This window comes from Elaeis guineensis, chromosome 2 (assembly GCF_000442705.2).
Source record: "Elaeis guineensis isolate ETL-2024a chromosome 2, EG11, whole genome shotgun sequence".
Lineage (NCBI taxonomy): Eukaryota > Viridiplantae > Streptophyta > Magnoliopsida > Arecales > Arecaceae > Elaeis > Elaeis guineensis.
This window is the reverse complement of record NC_025994.2, coordinates 59,925,837-59,937,888: the sequence shown is the minus strand read 5'-3', so window position 1 is coordinate 59,937,888 and position 12,052 is coordinate 59,925,837. Positions and strand designations below refer to the sequence as shown.

The 12,052-nt window shown below is 35.8% G+C and overlaps 1 non-coding gene across 1 annotated transcript; it reads right to left on the bottom strand.

The window, feature by feature from the left end:
- Positions 1-11,372: 11,372 nt before the first annotated feature.
- On the bottom strand, positions 11,373-11,478 carry LOC140855987 (small nucleolar RNA R71). Its single transcript, XR_012139426.1, has one exon. It is a non-coding gene; the product is annotated as a small nucleolar RNA R71 (small nucleolar RNA).
- Positions 11,479-12,052: the final 574 nt, after the last annotated feature.

Here is a 12,052-nt window from a genome sequence, read left to right as displayed (position 1 = left end):
GCTTATCATGATCCTCCCACTGGCTTCACCAAGTCAGCTTAAGGGAGACCATTAAAAGGGCTGGTCTAGGAGCACCTAAATTAGTCACACTGATTTACCTAGCTGACATGGGTCAACTCGAATAGTCAAGTGATCCGATCAAAACATAATTTCACCAAGAGGCTAGATAAATTCGATCAGTGGGAGGGTCTGCCAAAGCTTACCTTAGACACCATCAGAAATGGTCAGGTAAGCGGGCTCCCAATTAAAAACCACCGGTCTAGTTTACCTTAGACACCAACTGGTTTAATTGGTTTCGATTAGATCAACCTAACAGTTCGTGCTAGACCGCTTAGCCAAGAATCAAGTCCATTTGGACCAACTACAACTATTGTAATTGATCTAGAGAATCCTTGACCTAATCTAAGACAACAATTGATTAGATTTAGTCAATTCTCTAATTAAGTTTATCTTCAATCTAACTATAGGTCTAACCCAATTAATGGACCTAATTTTCACTAACCCATTAACCCAATGTGTTATGGTTTGTGTCTTAGGTTCTTCAATTCACAATCCTAGAACCTAATCAAACAACTTCTTAATTCTTAATTAAGTTTTGGGCTAAGGGTTGGGTTCGACTTTTCAAAAAATAATTTTTATATTTGTAAAATAATTTTATAATATGATCCTATCAATCATATTGCATGTTTGATTCATAATCAAGATACAAGTGAAATAAACATGAAACTACTTTAGATCTAATCTAAACAGGTTCATGTAATTGAAACAGTTTCAACTTTAAACAATTTCTTTGCACAAAAATTATTAACAAAGAGATTTTATTTTAGATTAAAATATTTTTTAAATTTAATAAATCATAAATTTAATCTAGATCATATCTAACAAATTTATGATTAAAGATAGATCTACACAAACTAGGACAACCTTTGCACTGTAAGGGGTAAACCTTACAGCAGGACAACCTTGCAGTTCGTGATTGATCTAAAATTTTAATTTTAGATTTAATATTCAAATTATAAATTAGATCTAATCTAAAAAATAATCTAAGCATGTATAAATAATCATGTAATAAAGAACCTAGGGTCTGATACCAATTGTAGGAACCAGATCTAGGGTTTCAGGGTTAGATCTTGAAACTTTTTCAAGATCATACAGTGGAAGACTAAAATAAATCAAAATTATTCTCTAAAATTAGAGAATTCCTAGATCTAAGATCCTATTACATGATAATTATATAGTATTAAATCAAAAATTAAAATATATAAATATAGCATGAACTACATGTTGATCATATCAACATGTTTCTATACTACATCTAATGTATGTATTAAATAATAGATCAGATCTATTACCTTGCAAGTTAGATATTCTAACCTCGCTGATTCGGGCTTGAGGATGATGTTGCAAGCCACACATACGTTCGGCCTCTAAGAGTCATCCACACGAGCCCACGAATCTTGATCAGAAGTCCTGCTTCAGGAAATCAGCACAGTATGCTAGTACTGCGCTGATCCTTCTTTGATGGTTGATCAGGTACCTCTTTCTTCTTAATTTAAACTCTTCTAAAGATGAAAAGTAGAAGAAGGAGTTCCAGATCTGAGATACTCTCAGGAAACTCAAGATGGAGAGGAAAGATATGAAAACAAACAACCCTAGAAGAAGACCCTCTTCTTCTTCTCGTTTCTCTCTCTAGACATCCTAACTTGTATCTTTTATATCTCCACGACCCAAAGTATTTCTCTTTGATTTTTGGAAGGTCCAAAGGTCTCTCAAATCTCTATCTTCTCCAAAAATTTCATGAAGAAACTCATCTTATATAGAGAGATATGATAGAGTCCTTGTCTAGGTCAAATACCTAGTCAAGGCTTATCCAAACATGGCAAGTTAAGGGGTGCCCAACTCTTGAGCACCTACTCTTTATTTTCATGCATGGATCACTAGCTAAGGGTGCATAATATGTACCCTAAAAGCTATAAAAATTCCAAAAAAAAATTGGATAGATTCGATACAAAATTGAAAGAGTTTTGGATTTCTAAAACTCTATCTCATAGAATTTGAAATCCAAACTTATTCCTTTTTGATTTGATCCAAACGACCTTCCATGTAAGAAAGAAGAGAAGAGACCTTTTGTGAATGTGGGAGAGACCTGGGAGAGGGCTTTTGTCACACAAAATAAGAGGAGATTGGCGTTGAATGAGAGAGAGGGCATGGGGAAGGCTTATGTGGTGCAAGGTGGAATCCTAGTCTTACTAGGATTCTATCTTATGACTTGTTTTAATTTGATTTTTCAAACCAAATCAAACCAAAATTAGATCAACCCAACTAAAATAAGTCTTAACCCAATTAAGAATCTAATTTAATCAGATTAAATTAGATTTAAATCTGATTTAATTTTCTAATCAAATTAGAAATTAGATTCACCCAAATCCTAGTTGAACTAGGACTAATTTTTCCTTGCACTTGGCTTATCCAATAAACCAATTGAACTTGATCCAATCAAGCCCAAACTAAACCTAATTAAATTATATTTAATTAAACTTAATCTCAATCTATTGGCTTAATCAAATTAAGCCAATTAGCAATCGAATTGCTAATCGATCCTCCTGCAACACTTGCACTGGGTTAAATGTCAATCGTATTGATCATTTAACCCTAGAATGATTCTTAATCGTTGATCAACCATCTGATCGGATCATGAACTCTAATATGTGTGATCTCATAGGTTCAAACCTAAACTGGTAGCACAAGAATAAATTTCTGTACCAATAGAAGTGACCATCTAGCAATGGTACCCGATGACCAGATAGGTCGAATGTGTAGAACAACATCCTTAGAACCCATGCGGATATAGTTTTCATATAATTCATCCCCTTGACCAAAATGATCATAGGACACCCCAGAGTTCAACTGTCAACTCTGATCAGGTTGTCTACATTGTATTTCAAAATATCAAATCCATCTGATGGATTACCCTGGTCAAGGTTTTGCTAAATTGAAATACAGTGACTCATTCTTCTCCAACTCTTGGAGTGGTCAATCCCATCTCGATCACACTCTGACTTTGCAAGTACTTGACTGTACCTAGAAGTCTTCCATCTCTAAATTAGAAATTCAGTTAGTCCAGTACCAAAGCACAGTGAGTTGCTTGCAAGTCACTGAGGCGATCTCAAGTCTAAGGGACACTTATACCTATATCCCATCAGAGACATTCTCGACAGCAGAATACTCTGGAGTTGGTCATGTTCAATGATGATGTACTAGTACATCTCACCTGTATGCCATACCAGTGTCTCCACACTCTTTGGTTAAGAGGACAACCAACCCATATGGCCTACAGCGACCTATGCTCGATAGAAGCTGTCGTCTTTATTAACAGCCTATCATTTGGTCGTGAGCTGTTTTAAGGACTAATCGATAAATTCTCTCTTTATAAAATCTAAATAGTCTTAAGGACTTCATCATAACAATGGAGTTCATTAGAAGATGAAAGCTTATGATGAAAATACCAAATATATTTTATTTATTAACAAATCAATTACAATACTTGGTTGCTCAACCGTGAACAGCTTGACGATTGACTTTTTGGGACATATTTTCCAACACCCCCTCCCCTCTTCTCCACATCCTCCCTGCTCTCCTTTCTCCCCTCTTCACATCCAAGATGTTGGACATTCATCTGGCATAGGTGCAAGGCGTGGTAACGCCTGGAACAGAGGGCTGCAGGACATCTTCGACAGGCTGCTGCTCCAACTTCAGAAGGAGTTCTGAAGTACTTCCAAATCAGATATTGATCTAACTTTTGGAGCGTAGAATCATGATGAGAAGATGTTCCAGATCCTACCTGAGTGGATACTGGTAGAGGCCAGGCACTTACGTGGCTACATCAGAACCTCAGGCAGTACTGCGATCATCTACAGGGTAATTAGATTACCCTTGAGATACGTCTATGTTTCTCATACTTTTAGATTTAATTTTGAAATTAAAATATCAGATAATAAAATTAGATCTAATAGATATTAGATCTGAAATAGCATAGGATAAAAATTTAAAATTTATTCTGCCCCAGATTTGATGAAATCTGAAAGATCCTACATAGGAAAAAGGTGGTTTTTCCTTCAGTATGGATATTCGTTGATTCATCTAAAAGGATAAAACCCATAGGGTGCAAGTGAATTTTAAAATGGATAAGAGATGTAGATGGAAAGGTGTAGACATATTAATTCTATCTAGTTGCCAAAGGATTTCATCAAAGTTATAATGTTGATTATGACGAGATAGTTTTCTTGTGGCAATCCTCAAGTCCATTCGGATTGAATCAAGCTTCTCAGAGTTGGAATATATATTTGAACATATGGCTTTGTTGAGAATGAAGCAGAATCCTGTATGTACAAATGGGCTAATAGTTCTGTAAAAATATTCTTTATATTTTTTGGATGAATTTTTTTTAATTGAGAATGACATCCCTACATTATAGGAAATAAAAGCTAGGTTGTCATCTTCGTTCTCCATAAAGGTTTGGAAGGTTATTAGAATCTTCCTTAAGTATTTATGAAATACTAAGGACCAATGGTTCATTTATGGAGAGTCTTACTTAAAACTTATGAAATATTGATTTCAGTTTCTAGTCAGATAGAAATGACAAAGTTGTATCAGGTTATATTTTTATCCTAAAAGGAGGAGCAACATGCTGGACAGGTTTCATGCAATAGTCAGTAGCCAGTTTTATTTGCGATACAGAGTTCTATACGGTATTTGATGCTGGTAAAGAAGTTGTTTGGTTATGAAAGTTTATCAACGAGCATGGAGTGGCACTCTCCATTAATAGTCTAGTCTTTCTGTATTGACAGCATTATTGGAGCCATAGCTTAAGCTGAAGAATTGATATTTCATCTAAGAATCAAATATTTTTTATATTGCAATCAACTTGTTCGATAAGATTAAAATAAAGTTGATCTTAGGAAGATCGACTGAAAAAAAAACTTGACCGACCCATTGACTAGAGCAATCAAATCTAAAGAGTTCAATGATCTAAAATGGAAGATAGATATTTGATACCGATCTGATTGGCTTTAGTCTAAGTGGGAGTTGTTGGAAAATATATCCTAAAGTTAATCATCTAGATTATAGATGATTGTGCTCCACACAAGTATATGAATTATAAAATGATAATTGTTATCTGGTAGATTTATCATAAGAAATATATTTTTTAAAATAGAACTCATATGTTATAATGAAGTCCTTAGAATTACTACCAAAATAATAAAGAAGGATTTATCATGTGGTTCTTAAATCCTGCTCGTGATCAAATGATACACTAATTATAAAGATGATAATTGTATCAAGTGCAGGTCATTGTATGTCATATTGATTGGTTGTCCTCTTAACCAAAGCATGTGGTGATACAAATATGATATATAGATAATTTGTAGGAGTATATTTTACTGAGCATGATCACTTTCGGAGCACTCTACTGTCAAAGATTACTCTGATGGGATATGGGTATATGTGTCTCTCTGAATTGAGACTGTCTTGGTGACTTGCAAGCAACTCATTGTGCTTTGATGCCGAACTATCTGAATTTCTAATTCAATGATGGAAGATTTTTGGGTACAGTCAAGTATTTATGAAGTCTGAGTACGAGTCAAGATGAAATTGACCACTCCAAGTAAAATTGAAGATAATGCATCACTGTATTTTAATTTAGCAAAATTTTAGCCAAAGTAGTCCTAGTGAAGAGTCACAAAATTTTTAAGGTTAAGATACAATGTGGACCACTCTTTCTGAGTTGACAGTTTAACCCTTAGTTGTCCTTGAGCATCAAGTATCAAAGGGATAAATTATATGGTAACTATATCCACATGGGTCCTAGAGTGTTGCTGGGTACACATTCGATCTATTCGGATATCGAAAACTATTGCTAGATAGTAACATCGATTAGTATAAAAATTATTCTTGTGCTACCGACTTAGGTTCGAACCTATGGGATCACACACATAGAAGTATCTGTCTGATCAAATGGCTGATCGACGATTATGAATCATTGAAAGATTTAATTATCAATTTGATTGATGACTAATCCTATGCAAAGATTGTAATAAATTATTTAATAATAGTTGGTAAATTAGAAAAATAATTAATTAACAATATGATTGTTAATTTTCTCAATTTGATTGAGCAATGAGGATTGGATCAGATCTAATTGAATTGAATTCAATTAGATTGGTTTTATATTGATTGGATGCATCCCTATAAGATAATAGGGCTTGTTCTAATTGATCACAGGGATGCAAATCAAATTCTAAGTTGAATGGGATTTAATTATTTTATATAGATTTTGATTGGATCAAATTTTATTAGATAATAGGCTTGATTAGATCAAATCTTATTATCAAAAACTTTTCTGATATCCATCAAGAATCAATCTCTGGATCAATGGGATTTTAATTTAACTAATTCTCCAATTGGATTGGGGCCTAATTGTATTCATAATTGGGCTAGGACCTAATTAGTTAGTTTATTATAACTAATTCTTAAATTTGTTAGGATTAGATCCAAGGGTTAGTTAGAGTTGGCACAAGATCTTGAATTCTATTTGGAATAGGACTTCACCAACTTGAAACACCCCATGTGATATAAAATCTTCATGCCCCACCTCTTAACTGTTAGATGTGTGCCCTAGATGCCAGATTGGCTGACACATTCCTGTACAAATGTAAGGGCAAATTTATAATTTTGACTATAAATGAATAAAAGGGTTATTCTACTATCACATTGTGTACATTATGTCTGTGATACATCCTTTGAGTTAGTAGGAATGTTAATTCATATTTTCAAGAGTTGAAAATTTAAGGTATGAATTTACATAACTAACTCATAAACAGCTCCTGATCATAGGATCATCACGAGGATGGTGATCGATCCGGAAGGTTGGTGTACGATCGCTTTCTTAGGATAGATGTGTCTTAAGTCTATGGTGTAGAGACACTGGAGTGAGAGTACAGATATTCAATGAGAATGAGAGTAATGAGAGTGACCACCTCGAGCAGTCATAAGGAAGTCTACCTTCTCGTCGATGACTAGCTCGATGCTGCAGCTGTGTATCTAGTTCTTTGACCTGAGGTGCATCGATAGTTCACCTTGAGTGTGTTATAATTTGACTACACCATAACTCGATCTCCTAGCCATTCAAAATTCTGAGGTGTATGTTGGCTGTAGCATATTCATTGTAAAAATCAGATTGCACCAAGATGGGATCTATCAACCTCGGTAGAAAGAGGAGTAGTCCTATGATGATCGAAGATCGAGTCCTTAAGCCCATGGCCATGGCAAAGTGAAATAATGGAAAAGAGTTTTCCATTAAAGTTTCACATCGGACTTGGATCGATCGATTGATTCATATGACTAATGTTGGGTTTGACGAGTTCACCTTAACCCTAATTTAGTCGGGACTCGTGATAGAGGAACTCAATCACATAGGTAGCTGCACTGAGAGGTTCATCTTCATTTCTGATGGGTTGCCACCATATACTGCTAGGTGTTACTAATAGATTTTAGAAGCAGTTAGAATGATCTTGATGATCGATCATTCTAATTGTCTGAATCAGAAGATTTCTAGTCCATCGAAAGGAGTTTCGATGATGTCGATGATGAGATCATGACATGTCTCATTACCATATGGAAATGAACCTAACTGGGTTACACAAATAAGAGTTAGGGTCTGGATGTCATCAATTGAGCTAGCTCAGTTCGATTGATTTGGATTAGATCTAATTAAGTTCAAGAAAATCGTGCTAGCACACGATTGAGCCTAACTTTCTCCTCGTGTAATTTTTTTTCATCTCGACTGAGCCAAATGTAATTTGACTCACCCAGAGAACCTTGAGAAGGTTTCTCTCAATCTGACTAGAGCTAGTCTAGCTCAAAAAAATCTTATCTTAATTCATGAGATGAATTTAAGACAAAACCTGCCAATTCCTGTCACTTGCCATTTCTGTTTTAGGACATCGATCAAATGTTGACTTATGGATCTTAAACTGAAGGCCACTTGGCAAGAGGTTATTGGAGAGTTTTTGTGGAGTGTCCACCTGTTAAATTGGGCCTCAAAGTAGACACCATGATCAGATTGGGTGTGCGCCCCAAGTGGATAAAGATAGAGTCCCATGAGATGAGGACTCTGATCCCTTGATCGATTTGGACTGTGGGGCGCCAATCTCACTATACTTATCCGGTGTTGGCACCAACAGTAGTGGAAATTGAGGGGATTCTTATCTGATATAATCAAATGACATCACTCCACCAATCAAAATTTTTTCAAAATTAATTAAATTTTTTTGATTGGTCGAATGATGTGGCACTGCATGGCGCAGCAGGGTCTATTTAAAACTTATCTGCGCCTAGTTGTGTGATTCTACTTAATACCCAGCAAAAATGAGATTTCCCTCCACTTCTCTATATCTCCTCTTCTCCTCTCTCTCTCCTCTTCACATCCAAAAAGTTGGACATCCATCTGGTGCTTGTTCAAGGCGTGGTGGCTCTCTGAACAGAAGGCTGCAGGGATTTATCGAGAAGCTACTGCTCCAGCTTCAAAAGATCTTTTGAAGATCTTCCAGATCAGATCCAGATCTGATTTTTAGAGCAAAGATTTACGAGGAGAAGATGATCCAGATCCTACTTGAGTGGATACCGGTAGAGGCCAGACGACTACATGGCTATTTTTGAACCTCGGGCATTGCTGCGATCATCTACAGGATAATCTAGTTACCCTAGAGGTATTTCTCTAATCCTCAAGTTTTAGATTTAATTTTAGATTAAATATTAGATAATAAGAATTGATAAACACTAAATTTAAGTAATTTAAAGAAAAAATTATATTTAATTTATTTTATTTATTAAGAATTTGATGCTTCTTTTTATGTTTTACAGGAAAGGTGATCGCCGATACAAAGAGTCCGATTCGCAGATCAAAAAGACTCAAGTTTGAAGAAAATTAGACTTAAAATAAAATTAAAATAAAAGAAGGATGCATACGATATTATAGAAAATGAAGATACTATGCAAGAAATCCAAAAAGGATATAGGCATCATTTTAAAGAAACAAAGTTTCTTTTTGTAATTGTCTAATCAAAAAGGAGCGTAAGTGGTTTCCTAACAGCTAACGGGTCCGTGAAAGAAGATTGCAGGCGTGCGGCATTGCGGGCGCACGGCATGGCAAGTTCGTGAGGAGTTTGTGCTGGCAGACACAGTGGCGAACAGACGGACGCTCATGATAGCAGATGGATCTGAAAATTAAAGGAAAAAAATATAATACTTGGCAATACTTCAAGAGGAAGAATTTGTATTTTCTTTATCTGCTTGTGATCTTTCCATCTCATCCATCCATCTTTTAGTCCTTAGTATTTTCTTTAGTCCCACATCTGAAAACCATGTAAAACTCCTCCCTCCTAACACCTATAGAAAGGCTCTTGTACTCCCATTTGAGGATAATCTCATAAATTCTTCTAGAGCCTTGCATAGAGGAAGAGAAAGGGACTACTCCATGAGCAGCTAGGCTAGCAGTCTCGGGAGTGGAAAAGAAATTTTGTAACGATACAGAGTGAGTTTATTGTTCTAAACTTTCTTGTATTTCTTTATATGCAATAAAGATTATATTTTTTATTTAAATCATCATGAGTTCTTTATTTGCTCTCTTTTATATGCTTTTATTTATGCTTTCCTGTTAGATTAATATTAGGAACAACTTTTACTTTCCGAAGATGTGCCGTGATCTACGGATACGGGGCGTGCCGAGAAAAGAAGAGTTGTTTACCTAGTACTTTTTGGAGATGCGCCATGATCTACGGGTACGGAGTGTGCTGAGAAAAGTTAGATATTTTTCCTAAGATTAATCGTATCTATTTAATTAAAAAAAAAAAGAGATACAACTCTACTAGTGCAAAATTAATTCAAAACTCTCGAGCTCTTTATTTTCTAATTACATCAATTTTAAGATAATTTATTTTCTAAATCAAAACAATGCTTCTTTCTTTTATATTGCAATCTCAACTTAGCCCAAGATCCCTGAGGATACGATCTCGACTCATCCTACCTACATAATGAGTAGAGTTATTTTTGATGCTATCAACAATTACGCATCAAATTTTGACACCGTTGCCAGAGACCTTGGCATGGTTGAATTAAAAAAAAAAAAATCACTGATATTTCATAACACTTAACTAAAATAGCGTAACCTCAAATATAAAAATTTTTAACTTGATTAGACACCTTGTTTCTTTGCATTGCATCTCCATAATTAACTTTTAGGGCACAACCCATTAACTAAGATAAGGTGGGGATTTGATCACCCTTCCTTGGCCCACAAATCACTCCCTTGCATTTGTATAACCTAGACCTTAATCTAAAATTAATTAGACATTGACCCCGAAGGATTTTGAGCTCATTAGGAGAAGTGATCTTGAGAGTTGAACCAGGTTAGACTTGGTCAACTAACTGGTGTCTAGGCAAGTGGTTTGCGGGATGACTGGGCCCGAAGGAAGGTGGTTTTTAATTGGTTCCGTTCGCTGATCTGGCTAATTTAATTGGTGTCTAAGGAAAGCAACGGGGGGACTCCCACCGATCTTACACTTATCTAGCCAGTTGGTTGGTCAAGCTCTGACTTGGAGGGCTTGAAGGCTAACTATAGTTAGCAGCTGTCTAGAACTAGGGTAACATTAGGATAGAGAGTCCACTGCATGCTAGCTTGATTGTAATTAAAATCTAATCATAACTAATTCTTCTATTAGTTTTAAGACTTCTTAGGATCTCTTCTTTAGAACTCTTTTCTCTCTTCTCCTCTCCTCTTAATAAAAAAAAAAATAATCCTTAACAGACTAGGATCATCCTACATAGTCCTTTTAGTTGCATGTTAGGTCGACGATCACTAAAACCCATCTTGCAACCATTAGACGAAGAATTAGAAAAGACTCTTAGGACTATCCAAGTTAGAAACATGGCTGCACCTGGTGAGGCTAATCCTCCACGCTCATTGAGAAAATATTTCACTCCATCCTCGTATACCTACTCTCCATGCATTCAAGCACCTCCAGTAGAAGCTACCCAATATGAGATTAAGTCTAGCATTATTCAAATATTACCATCATTCTATGGACTTAGTTACGAGGATCCATACAAATACTTGGATGAATTTCTTGAAATTTGTTCCACGGTAAAAATCCAAAACTTCTCCGATGATGCCGTTAGGTTGAAACTGTTCCCTTTTTCACTTAAGGACAAAGCCAAGCATTGGTTAAACTCCTTAGACTCTATAACCATTTCAACTTGGGATCATTTTCAGAGAGAATTTCTCAAGAAATACTTTTCAATTGGAAAAATAAATCAAATTAGAAAAGCTATCACTAGTTTTTCCCAATTGGAGGGTGAACTTTTTCATGAGACATGGGAAAGGTTAAGGGACCTCATTCATAAATGTCCACACCATGCTGTCCCTAAATGGCAACTTTGTCAGTATTTTTATCATGGTCTATCGAAGAAACACCAACAAATGGTTGATGCATCATGTGGTGGGACATTCATGCTAAAGAGTGAGGATGAAGCCTGGCAGCTCTTTGAAATACTTAGTGAGAATTCCCTACATCATATGTCTGCCACCTCTATAGAACAACCCATGCTTCAACAAAAAAGAAGTGAAATTTATCAGATTAGAAACATCATAGATATCCATAGTAAGGTAGATGAACTATCCCAAAAATTAGACCGTCTTCTAAATACTGGACAACTCCAATTTTACCTAACCAAATCTAAGAAGTTTGTGCATTGTGTGCAAGTCCAAACCATTTTGTTAGTGAATGCCCAGCCGCACCTCAATTTTCTAAGTTTGTGCACGAGCAGGTTCAGCAAGCTTAAGTCCAACAAGCTCGCAGACCAGAAAATGATCCATATTCGAACACTTATAACCCCGACTGGAGAAACCATCCAAATTTTTCCTGGAGACCACAACCAGTGGTTGGCTCTGCCGCACCTCGACCTCAATATCAGGACCCAACATATAGGCATGGAT